The sequence below is a fragment of the Aquarana catesbeiana genome, linkage group LG02, assembly GCF_042186555.1.
Source record: "Aquarana catesbeiana isolate 2022-GZ linkage group LG02, ASM4218655v1, whole genome shotgun sequence".
Taxonomy (NCBI): Eukaryota; Metazoa; Chordata; class Amphibia; order Anura; family Ranidae; genus Aquarana; species Aquarana catesbeiana.
Genome location: NC_133325.1, coordinates 45,824,562 through 45,838,193, shown reverse-complemented (window position 1 = coordinate 45,838,193; position 13,632 = coordinate 45,824,562). Strand labels below are relative to the sequence as shown.

Here is a 13,632-nt window from a genome sequence, read left to right as displayed (position 1 = left end):
CTCTGGCGGAAATTCCTTTGTAAATTGCAACTTCCCTTGCAAAATAAGCAACCTACTTACCTTAGTAAACCAACCCCTATAGAACAGCCTTTTTCAAATGGGGTTCCGCTGCACTCTGGGGTGCCACCAGAGGTCCTCAGGGGTGCCCGAGAAGAAGATGAGCCCAAGTTCCTGATCCTTAGCTGAACTGTACATCGGCACTGTGAGCTCAGTCAGACTCAGTCAGACTCAGCAAAGTAAAAATAAAGGAAGGGAGAGTGTGTGTGCTGTGCTCTCTGCCTCCCCCTATAGTGCAGTACCCAGCTGTGTGAGGGAAGGTACTGTACTATAAATTTTTAACCACTTCAGCCCCGGAAGGTTTTGCCCCTTAAAGGAGTTGTAAAGTCAGAAGTTTTTTTATCTTAATGCATTCTATGCATTAAGATAAAAAACCTTCTGTGTGTAGCAGCCCCCCCCCCCCCCCCCAGCACCCCCTAATTACCTACCTGAGCCCCTTCTCTCTCCGGTGATGTCCACGATTCCCTCAGCCATCCAGTACACCCCTCCTGATTGGCTGAGACAGAGTAGCGATGCTATTGGCTCCCACGGCTGTCAATCAAAGTCAGTCAGCCAATCGGGGGAGAGAGGGGTCGGGCCAGGCCGAGGCTTGTGTCTGAATGGTTAAAGGGCTGTATACGGGTGTATGTGTATGTGTATGTGTCTGTTTGTGTGTGTGTACATGTGTCTGTATATGTGTGTACATGTGTCTGTATGTGTATGTGTGTACGTGTGTGTGTACATGTATCTGTATGTGTGTGTACATGTGTGTGTGTGTATGGGTGTACATCTGCCTGTATGTGTGTTTGTTTTTATATGTGTGCGTGTATGTTACTTTTAATCTTGACCCCCTATTCCTGTACTATCAGAACTGCTTTTTTAGGTCTTGTTCGTAATAGCAGCAACGCTTTTCAGAGGCATTTGACGGGCAGTAAAGAGGCAATATGTTGCCTCCTCACCGCCTGTTTTAACCCTGTAAATGCAGCGTGCAATGCACACCGTTTGTTAAGGTGTGCAATGAAGAGGGCTTCTAGTCCCTTGTGTTATGCGTCATTTTTTTTGCTGATCCTCGGCCTCGAAGGGGGGAGACTGATTAGGTCAGTCTACTGAAAAAGGATCATCAGAAGTAATAAAGATTTAGAGGAAAAAAGGACAACTTAATTGTCTGTATTCTAATCCAAAGACAGAGGGGGCCGTTAAAAATCAGTTTTTAACGTAATGCCCATTCAATATTTGGAAGTATTCAAGGTTATATTCACACAAATATCTAAAAATGGTGCAACGCTTATAAATTCAATGAGTCCATAGGAAGTGAATCCAAAGACGGTGTTCAACGCACTTCACATCAAAGGTGATTAACGGAAGGTGAAAGAGGAGCAAACCAGCACCCGATAACACAGCCGCTTACCCTCCTTAGTGGACCCTCATTACAAAGGGTCACACAAGCAGTTGAATAATAAAGGATGCCCTTCAATCTCCATGCATCTCGGTCAGGGCCAGCAAACAGGAAATAGATGTAACAACCCCAGTTTCAGCCTTCCCTCTCCAAGTGCTCCAGCAATGACCACAATAGGTTATTCAGTCCCATAGAAATGTGAAGAGATAGACCTCATGGTGCAGTATATCAAAATACATTTTGTTAAACTAAAAGGAGATAAACTCACATGCTCCGTATAAAAAACACGATTTATTGGTCATAGAATTCAGTATTCCCCACCGACAAGATGGTCGCCACGTCCCAGCATACACCAGTGTCACATCGCTGACTCCTCCCTACGCATTTCGTCATAGAGTGACGTAGCTATTCAAGCATGAAAGCTGTGCCAATACAAAAGTTTCCTTTATTTATCCATAGGAAGTGGATCCAAAGACAGAGTTCAACACACTTCACATCAAAGGTGATTAACAGAAGGTGAAAGAGGAGGAAACCATTACCGGCACCCAATAACACAGCCGCTTACCCTCTTTAGTGGACCCTCATTACAAAAGGTCACAAAGCAGTTGAATAATAAAGGATGCCCTTCAATCTCCATGCATCTCGGTCAGGGCCAGTAAACAGGAAATAGATGTAACAACCCCGGTTTCATCCCTCCTTCTCCAAGTGCTCCAGCAATGACCACAATAGGTTATTCAGTCCCATAGAAATGTGAAGAGATAGACCTCATGGTGCAGTATATCAAAATACGTTTTGTTAAACTAAAAGGAGATAAACTCACATGCTCCGTATAAAAATCATGATTTGTTGGTCATAGCATTCAGCATTCCCCACCGACAAGATGGTCGCTATGTCTCAGCATACGCCAGCGTCACGTCGCCGATTTCTCCCTATGCGTTTCGTCATAGAGTGATGTTGTAGATATTCAAGCATGAAAGATGTGCCAATACAAAAGTTCCCTTTACTGGCATTAAAAATCTTTTTCTTTAAAATGGCACTCTAGTAATCTATTGTGTAACTATTATATTATTGTATAAGAATAATGATTGGTTAAAAATCTTTTATTCAGGCACAGAATGAATGCAATTAAACAGTAAATTTTAAATATATATTGTGGTTAGCGACACAAACAACAAACACCAAACAAAAGCCATCGCAAATGGCAAACAGTATATATTTGGGGTATTCATGTAGATGTAAATGTCACAATGTAATTGACAAACTATGGTTTCCTTGGTGTACTGTTTGCCATTTAGGATGGCTTTTGTTTGGTGTTTGTTGTTTGTTGTTTGTGTCACTAACCACAATATATATTTAAAATTTACAGTTTAATTGCATTCATTCTTTGCCTGAATAAAAGATTTTTAACCTATCATTTTTCTTATAAAGTTTTTGCTGCTTTAAACCCGGAAACTCTTCCATTGTCTATCAATACAAATATATACTATGTCCATCCATATCTTTGTAACAAATGTGTTTATTAGGCCTATTAACATTTTTACTCAATAAAAAAGTTGAATATTGTTTTTTAACCCCTTCCCGTCGACCGTACGCAGATATGCGTATTCGGCTTTCCGGGGTTATACCAGGTTGATGCCCGCAGCTGCAGGCATCATCCCGGTACCGTTGTTTACAGCGGGCGATCGGCTACCCGAGTATAACAACCGATGCGGCTAAAAGCCGATCGGCTGTTATACCGGAGGAGCGGGAGGGGACATCCCCCCCCTCCCGCCGCCTCCCGTCGCTCTTACCGGGCCTCCCGTGCGATCGGGAGGCCCGGTGTCCAATCGGCTGCCTTCGGCGGCTGGGGGCGGGCTGGAACGAAGCTGTGGGCGGCTTCGTTCCAGCCTTCTCATTGTAAACGCGGAAGCGACGTCTTTTAGACTCCCGATCCCTCCATAAAGAGTACCTGTCACCACCTATTACTGTCACAAGGGATGTTTACATTCCTTGTGACAGCAATAAAATTTAAAAAAAAAAAATTTTTTTAAACACAATTTATAAAGTATAAAAATAAATAAAATAAATAAAAATTTTTTTTTTTTAAATGCCCCCGTCCCTGCAAGCTCGCGCCGCGAAGAAAACGCATACGGAAGTCGCGCTCGCATATGTAAACGGTGTTCAAATCACACATGTGAGGTATCGCCGCGATCGTCAGAGTGAGAGCAATAATTCTAGCCCTAGACCTCCTCTGTAAGTCAAACCTGGTAACCGTAAAAAAATTTAAAGCGTCGCCTATCGAAATTCATAGGTACCGTAGTTTGTCGCCATTCGACGAGTGCGTGCAATTATAAAGGGTGACATGTTTGGTATCTATTTACTCGGCGTAACATCATCTATCACATTATAAAAAAAATTGGGGTAACTTTACTGTTTGGATTTTTTAAAATTCACGAAAGTGTCCCTTTTCCAAAAATTTGCGTTTAAAACACCGCTGCACAAATACCGTGTGATATAAAATATTGCAACAATCTCCATTTTATTTTCTAGATTCTCTGCTAAAAATATATATATAATGTTTGGGAACTCTAAGTAATTTTCTAGCAAAAAATACGGATTTTAACTTGTAAACACCAGATTACAAAAATAGGCTTAGTCATGAAAGGGTTATTATACCCATTTTTTTGTTATGCGACACTGAAGAAGAAATTAACAAATAAGTGAAACAAAAAAAAAATATTATTTGTCAGGCGCTTGCCTGTAATAGACATTACACTAGAACTGCCCGTAGGTATAATCTTAGGCTGTTCAATCTAATGGAAAGCAGAATGCAAGACCAGCCATTTATAAATATTTTATTCATATTCATACAATTATATCCAACCATTCAATTGGTATTTTTGATTTTTTATCAGTAGATCTTGGCTCCTGATCCACTTTAGGAGCAATCCTTGTGGAATTTAAATTGCATTATTTATTTATGAAATGCTAGGTAACCAACAATGTTAGCGATATTCCTCGGTTATACTGCGCGATCATTAATCACAGAAGGTAATAACTCCATAATGGGGGTTGCATTGTTGCAACATTACTTTTGTATCACTGCTTATAACAGCATTCTTGTCCCACATATTGTTCCACCAAACTATTATATGGCTCCAAATGTTAAGTGGATATGCTAGTCTAATTGAACCCTTGTTAATGAAGTCAGCCTGGCTACAAATAACATGTGTAAGTCTTTCTTTCTATTATTATGTACTCTTTCTGCAGCTCTATATCAAGCTGTCCTATGGCGGCAGCACAGTGGGGTTCTGGACCACGGCTCTCACACAGAGTGCAGCAGGTGACACGCCCCCTGCATAGTGCTCCAATTAACAGCCTTTACACTCCCTCAGCAGCGTTGTTGATTGGAGCACTGTGAAGGGGCGTTGATTGGACATCTGTGCTAAAGCAGCAGTCCAGATCTCCAACATTCTTACGGCACAGGACAGGGCTGCAGCAGTAATACATAATTAAAATAAAGACCTATACATATTCGTTTTTCGTCAGCCTGAATGTGTCCAAATATAAAGTCAGGATTTTACTTCTATCTTTGTTTTGCATTTAAAGAGGAGCTCCAGGCTCCCGCCCCAAATACTGTAGCTGCTGACTTTTAATATTAGGGCACTTACCTGTCCAGGAATCTAGCGGTGTCCTCACCTGAGCTAATTTTTCAATCATTTCAACTAAGGGAAACCTTGCGACAAAACCAGGTACCTGCTCCCCCCTCCCCCCCCCCAAAAAAGGTGGCAAATGTGGCAGCGGAGAGGGGAGGAGGCAAACAAGCAAAGCTTCCCTTTTTGCATTACTTAAAGTGATACTATAGGTTTGTTTTTTATTTTTTAAATAACAAACATGTCATACTTACCTCCACTGTGCAGCTCGTTTAGCACAGAGTGGCCCCAAACATCCTCTTCTGTGGTCCCTCGGCGGCTCTCACGGCTCCTCCCCTCATCAGATAACGCCCTAGGAGAAGCGCTCTCCCGAGGGGGTTACCTTGCGGGCATGCTCCCGAGTCCAGCATTTGCGTCCATAGACACGAATGCCAGACTCGGCCCCGCCCTCCGGCACCCGCATAATTGGATTTGATTGACAGCAGCGGGAGCCAATGGCTGCGCTGCTATCAGTCCATCCAATCCGGACCCGAGGCACCGGCTTTTGCTGGTGTGCTCGTCCCCGGGGCGAGATAGAGGGGGTACAGGGAAGTAAAACGGGGGCTCAGGGGGGGCTGCAGCATTACATGAGATTTTTCACCTCAATGCATGGAATGCATTGAGGTGAAAAACCTTAAGGGTTTACAACCCCTTTAAGGACCAGAAGGATTTAGCACCTTAATGACCAGGCCATTTTTTGCGATATGGCACTGCGTCGCTTTAACTGACAATTGTGCGGTTATGCGACATTGTAACCAAACGAAATTTATGTCCTTTTTTCCCCACAAATAGAGCTTTCTTTTGGTGGTATTTGATCACCTCTGCGGTTTTTATTTTTTGCGCTATAAACAATATAAGACCGTCAATTTTGAAAAAACTGAAAAACTATATTTTTTACTTTTTGCTATAATAAATATCCCCAAAAAAATGTAAAAAAGCTAATTTCTTCATCAGTTTAAGGCAATATGTATTCTACTACATATTTTTGTTAAAAAATTGCAATAAGAGTATATTGATTGGTTTGCGCAAAAGTTATAGCGTCTACAAAATAGGGAATAGATTTATGGCATTTTTATTATTATTATTTTTTTTTGTACTTGTAATGGCGGTGATCAGCGATTTTTAGCGGGTCTGCGGCATTGCGGCGGACAGATCGGACACTTTTGACACTTTTTTGGGACCGGTGATATTTATACAGCGATCAGTGCTATAAAAATGCACTGATTACTGTATAAATTACACTGCCAGGAAAGGGGTTAACACTAGGGAGCGATCGAGGGGTTAAATATGTTCCCTAGGGAGGTGTTTCTAACTGTGGGGGGAGAGGACTGACTGGAGGAGAAGAGAGATCGCTGTTCCTGATCACTAGGAACAGCAGATCTCTTTCTACTCCCCTGTCAGAACAGGGATCTGTTTGTTTACATTGACAGATCCCCGTTCTGATTGCGGGCGCCGGCCACGCGCATCGGCTCCGTGCCTCGGGCGCACGTGTGCACCAACTGTATCTATTGCATGCAGCGATGTACACCTACGGCGATTCACGCAATAGAGCCGAACTGCCACAGAATAATGACAGCGGCTGGTCGGCAAGTAGTTAAGCATAAGCCTCCTATATTAATTTGGATTACAAGAATCGCAATACACGTTCCTTCCAATTGCTGAAATGTGATGGAGACAAGTGTGTAAGTATAAGACGATCCATGCCATAATGTGCTGCAGACAGAGACAGTGCAATGTATTATATTCTGAATCAACACTGAAGGCACTGGCAGCCCCATGAACCGCTTTCCCTCTGTTCTTGCCTGGACAAGTCTGTCAGCTGAGCTGCCGCCTCTGCTGCCGCATTTTGCCTCACAGCCTCTCCAGTCTTGCTCTCTCCGTCTCGGGCAGAGTGGGGAGCGGAGGAAGATATATCACTCCGCCAGGAAAGTCAAGTAAATATGCAGGCAGGCGGCCAGCCGGGACTTGAGCCAAGCCCAAGCCACAAGAACAACATGCAGAGCGGGCGTGGAATGGACATGCACCCAAAACAGAAGAAATAGTCCCTCCCACTCCCACCAGCACATCATTAGAGAGGGGCCCAGAAAATGGAAACAAATTCACCCAGCTAAGTTATAGGAGCATGGTGGGGGAGGTATGTGTGTAATTCAGAAAGGTTTTTTTATTCAACACTGCTGAACTGAGGATGGGCGGTTGTACTGGCTTATCAGCGACCCTGAAGACAACACCTGCCACTCTTGCAAATTGCATGTAGCATTACTATTCCCCTCATTTACTAAGCTCTGGATCAAATGCCCTTGCAGAGTGCAACCGCACTTTCAAAGTGCACAGTCTATTTGCCTTCAGTAAATCAACCCCGTTGGCCCTGTTAAAGTAAAACTCATGAGAAGTCCCAGTTTTCTATGCATTCCTTAGTCCTACTATACCTAAACTAATTATAAGGGAATATGTAATAAAAGGAAGGATGCCAAGTGAAATAAAGCTCATATCTACAGTAAAAACTATTCAGACGAACAATCTACACAAACCACTATTGGGGCTGGTGTAGGTGGGCATTTGCAATGTGTTTGGCATGTGCCTTTTGTGGAGGAGTAAAAACAAATCTCAAACTGACATTAACAGATCTCAAAACCCCAATTTACCATAGCCCGTAAAACGACAGAGTGACTTTCAATCTAATAAAGTGGCTCTCCCGGGATATTTGGCCCCTTAATGCCGTTATAGCTGCAAAATAGTAAATCAGTAGCTTTCACTGGCACAGCGTCTCCAATGTGGGTCAGGGATCGTAGTACAGAATGACTTTACAGCTAAGCTCAGGCAGGAGGATGTAATGATACATAAATTGAAATCTTTCGGCATTTTAGCCTTGGCGTGTCTGATCGTAATGATACATATGATACATAAATTGAAATCTTTCAGCATTTTAGCCTTGGAGTGTCTGATCGTTATGTATCAGGCCTAGTTGTATAAGTGGAAACCTATTTTTCTGTTTAACACAATTAATACAATTTATTTGACCATCTTTTATCACAATAAATTAAAACATCCAAAATCCTTTTTTTTTTTACATGGACTGGAAGTAAAGTATGTGAATGACAAGGAGTTTACATTGTGGAAACATTTTTAGTTTTTTTTTATTATTTAACCACTTCAGTACCGGGCACTTTCTCCCCTTCCTGCCCAGGGCAGCTTTCAGCGCTGTCACACTTAGAATGACAATTGCGCAGTCATACAATACTGTTCCCAAACTAAATTTTTATCATTTTTTTCACACAAATGGAGCTTTCTTTTGGTGGTGTTTGATCACCACTGGGGTTTTTTATTTTTTGCTAAACAAACTAAAAAAGATCGACATTTTTGAAAAAGAAAGTTTTTCTTTGTTTCTGTTATAAAACTTTGTTTTCTCCTTCACTGATGGGCACTGATAAGGCTGCACTGATGGGCACTGATAGATGGAACTGATCTGCAGCACTGATGGGCACGATAGGCTATACTGATATGCAGCACTGATGGGCACTGATAGGCGGCACTGATGAGCACTGATAGGTGGCACTGATGGGCACTAATAGGTGGCATTGATGGGCACTGATAAGTGGTACTGATGGGCACTGATAGGTGGTACCGATGAGGGGGTACTGACAGGCATTACTGATGGGCATCTGAAGGGCACTGACAGGCATTGCTGATAGGGCACCGATTGGCACTTTGATGGGCATTGATTGGCACTTTTATGGGCGCTGGTTGAAGATTTGGGTGGGCATTGACTGGCAGCTGATGGGCACTGATTTGCAGCTGTGGTGGCACCTCTGATGGGGGCTGCGCTGATAATCAATGTGCTGATTATCAGCGCACACCCCCCCCCCCCTCTGACAGGGGAGCTGCCGATCGCCTCTCCCTGTCAGCGCGAACCGAGGAAAAGCCGATTACCAGCACTTCCTGGTTCATGCTGTGACCAGCTGTGATTGGTCACAGCTGATCACATGCTAAAGAGCCTCTGTCAGAGGCTCCTTACCACGATTGATTGGAGATGCGGTGTGTCAGAGTGAAACACCACACTACGATCTCCGCGCTGCACGCCCCCGCAGGCGCGTGCTGGATTGTTATCCTGAAAGACGTCATATAAAGTCCAGTCAGGATAATGGAACCACTTCCCGGCCGCCATTCTGCTATAGGCCGGGCGGGAAGTGGTTAATAAAGGACTTGTCAAAATGTTTGTCTTTTTATTACACTTTTCACATTTTTGTGTGAATAAGTAGGGGTACTATGTACCATTTACTCATTCACATAGAGGGCAGTATCTAGGTACGGCCTTATTGATAAAAGGGACTTACAGATTTTCCAGTTGATTCCCCCACAAGTGACCCCCCCACAACCACCAGGCCCGGGTAGTGGGGAAGAGGCCCTTGTCCATATCAACATGGGGACAATGGGGTTGATTTACTAAAGGTAAATAGACTGTGCACTCCGCAAGTGCAGTTGCTCCAGAGCTTAGTAGATGAAGTAAAGCTTCAGTTTGCAAAAAATACCCATTCCAGTGCAAGGAAAATGAAAAAAAAAAAACAGCATTTTTGCTTGCGCGTGATTGGATGATAAAAGTCAGCAGAGCTTTTGCTCATTTGCTAAGATCTGGAGCAACTGCTCTTGCAGTGTGTAACTGTATTTTGCAAAGTGCACAGTCTATTTGCCTTTAATAAATCAACCCCAACAAGTTTAAACGTGTCCTGTTTAGGTTCTGAAGGGTGGGGTACCCCCCTCCCCCTTTCTCCTTTCTTTTTCCAGCCAGGCATGCATGCTCTCATAAAGGTCTGTCCGGTATGAAAGTTGGGGGGAACCCATGCCCCTTTTTTTTGCCTTTTTTTTTTTTTTTTGCGTGGGGTCCCTTTTGATATCCATATCAGACCCTTATCAAGGATTAGGGTCTGGTATGTATTTATAAGGGGGGATCCCACGTTGTTTTTTTTTTTTGTTTTGTGAGGTCCATTATTAACCTCTATATGTTAGGATAAGGGTCTTGTATAGCTGAAGTTGTCATTTATTTGCAATTTAAACAGCATTTTTTTTCCTTTGTAAATGTCAGTGTTGCTGTAGTAGGTTGTATCATACATCATACAGATTTCACAGGCAGGATCAGGGCATCCCCTCTGCATGTTATCTACAGCAGTAGTCATCAACCCTGTCTTCAGGGCCCACTAACAGGCCAGGTTTTATGTATTACCTTGGGGAGATGCAGACTAGAATATTGCAATCACTGAGCAGCAAATGATATCACCTGTGATGTATTTCAGTTATCTTGCAAACCTGGCCTGTTAGTGGGCCCTGAGGACAAGGTTGATGACCACTGATCTAAATAGATTTGACATTTCTATAGTTGCCCTGAAATCAGCGTTATTGAAATTGCTGCTCCCCGCCAAATGAAATTTAAATGATTTTATTTTATTGCTTTAACACGTGTTTTGTATGACAATTGTTTGCCTATTAGCCTAGCGAATGGCTATTATTGGGTTTTAACATTCTGCTCCAATTGACTTCAATGGGGTTTGGATTTTGTAAAGAACACTCCTCAAAGCAAACTCAAGTATGCTCTGCTTTCCTCTACTGCAGAACAAACAACATTGTCACTCTGTTACATGAAGTGCAAAAATAATGGATCTACTGGCAGGATCAAGGGGTAATAAAACTATATTACAGGCTGAGCTCTGCTATTCAGGGACTAGAGGCTGATATCAATTTAACAACTTCAATAACAATAAAGGGTCTGGAGGATCTTAGTTATGAGGAAAGGTTGCGAGCACTGAACTTATTCTCTCTGGAGAAGAGACGCTTGAGAGGGGATATGATTTCAATTTACAAATACTGTACTGGTGACCCCACAATAGGGATAAAACTTTTTCGCAGAAGAGAGTTTAATAAGACTCGTGGCCACTCATTACAATTAGAAGAAAAGAGGTTTAACCTTAAACTACGTAGAGGGTTCTTTACTGTAAGAGCGGCAAGGATGTGGAATTCCCTTCCACAGGCGGTGGTCTCAGCGGGGAGCATTGATAGCTTCAAGAAACTATTAGATAATCACCTGAATGACCGCAATATACAGGGATATATAATGTAATACTGACACATAATCACACACATAGGTTGGACTTGATGGACTTGTGTCTTTTTTTAACCTCACCTACTATGTAACTATGTAATACCGGGCACTTTCACCCCCTTCCTGCCCAGGCCAATTTTCAGCTTTCAGCGCTCTCACACTTTGAATGACAAATGTGCCGTCATCCAACACTGTACCCAAATGAAATTTTTATCATTTTTTTAAACAGATAGAGCTTTCTTTTGGTGGTAATTTATTCACCACTGGCTTTTTGATTTTTTGCTAAAGGAACTAAAAAAGACCGAAATTTTTGAAAAAGAAAAAGGTTTCTGTTAGAAAAATTTGTAATTAAGTAGTTTTACTCCTTTACTGATGTGAGCTGATGAGGCTGCACTGATGGGCACTGATAGGCTGCACGGATGGAGACTGATAGGCTGCACTGATGGGCACTGATAGGCTGCACGGATGGAGATTGATAGGCTCACGGATGGAGACTGATAGGCTGCAGTGATGGGCACTGATAGGCTGCACTGACGAAGACTGATAGGCTGCACTGATTGGCACTGATAGGCGGCACTGAAGGGGACTGATGAGGTAGCACTGATGAGGAGGCACTAATATGCAGCACTGATGGGTACTGATAGGCTGCACTGATGGGCACTGATAAGCTGCACTGAAGGACACTGATAGGCTGCACTGACGAAGACTGATAGTCTGCACTGATTGGCACTGATAGGCGGCACTCAAGGGGACTGATGAGGTAGCACTGATGAGGCACTAATATGCAGCACTGATGGGTACTGATAGGCTGCACTGATGGGCACTGATAGGCTGCACTGATGGGCACTGATAGGCTGCACTGATTGGCACTGATAGGTGGCACTAAAGGGGACTGATGAGGTAGCACTGATGAGGAAGCACTAATTTGCAGCACTGATGGGTACGGATAGGTGGCACTGATGGGCACTGATAGGTGGCAGTTATGGGCATGGATAGGTGGCACTGATGAGCACTGATGAGCAGGCACTGATGGGTGGCACTGATAAGCAGGAACTGATGGGCACTGATTGGCTTCACTGCTGGACACTGACTGGCATCACTGCTGGGCTCTTTTGGGGCTGCACTGATAATCAGAGCACTGATGATCAGTGTCCTGATTATCTGTGCAGGTTTTCCCTATGAGAAAATGCAGCTGGTTGCTGTCAGTGTGCGGAGAGGAAAGCCGATAACCAGCAATTTCCTTGTTCACATGTGATCAGCTGTAACTGGACACAGCTGATCACATGGGTCAAGAGCCTCGTCATTGGCTCTTTACCAAAATTGGGGAAGCGCCGTGACGTCGTCCCAGAACAAGAGAGCCACCCTCGCCCTCATTTGTCTATGCGGCGGACGGGAGGTGGTTAAAGTAAACAAATTAAACTTTTTTTTAACTTTTTGGATAATAAGAGTAATGGAGAGTTATCTATCCCTATCAGTTTTTTTCACCATTTGTGTCCCATTGGGGAGATTTCCTTCACTTCCTGTCCCATAGCCAAACAGGAAGTGAGAGGAAATCCCTCCAGGTCACCAGAACTTGGTGTCCAAATTGGAAGATTTCCCCCTCTATTACTTTTCTGAGGGGCAACCCAAAATTTGGGATTTTCTTTTTACTTTCACTTTCATTGATAATGGTAAACAGGACAAATAGGGAAGGCGAGGCTCCCTAAGGGAAGTGGGGGGGGGGGGGGCACAGTCAGCAAGTAAAACCTGACAGGTGTTCTAATCCCTCTCCACTCTATCAAAAAAAAAAAAAAAAGTTTTGCCTTTAGTTATACTTCAAAATTCAGGTGCTTACACTGCTTGCATTCAAAAAATAAATTTAATGATGTATTAATAAATACAGAGCCGCATTAATTTGTGTCTTTTTTATATCTGCCTGGAGCGCTGCTTTAAATATTTAATAAAATCTTCTTCTTTTTATTGAGTCGTGTGTAATTAGTTCCCAATGTAGCTATAATATTATGCTGAGTGGTAATAAAGGAAATGTTTCATGTAGGAGGACTGAAGGCTTTAAAGAGGAACTTCACTCTCTCAATCAACATTGACTATTTTAAATCCTTATGCTGCTAGCATTAGTAAATAGATAGGAAATATATCTTTTTTTTTTTGTTTTCATTATTTTTTTTTTTTTTACATTTCTGCAGTTACTTCCTGGTTTCCATGCCTAGGCAAAATTATGTCCTACATCATAAAAATCAGAGCTGCGATAAAAATAATTTTGTAATTGACAATTAATATGAATTCCACAGTGAAACCACCAATATATAAAAAAGTGAAAAAACAAAACAAAATACTAGAAAGTCCACATGAGTGCACAAAATCCTCCTTAAGAAACACACTATATATATTTCTTGTAAAAAAAAAAAAGAAACACACTATATTGCCAAAAGGTGTGCTGTGAA

The 13,632-nt window shown here is 42.7% G+C and overlaps 1 protein-coding gene across 11 annotated transcripts in view; it reads left to right on the top strand.

Moving 5' to 3' along the window:
- DLG2 (discs large MAGUK scaffold protein 2) overlaps nt 1–13,632 on the top strand; it is a 2,047,541-nt gene that overhangs the window by 1,929,111 nt on the left and 104,798 nt on the right. The gene's annotated exons all lie outside the window — the stretch shown is intronic.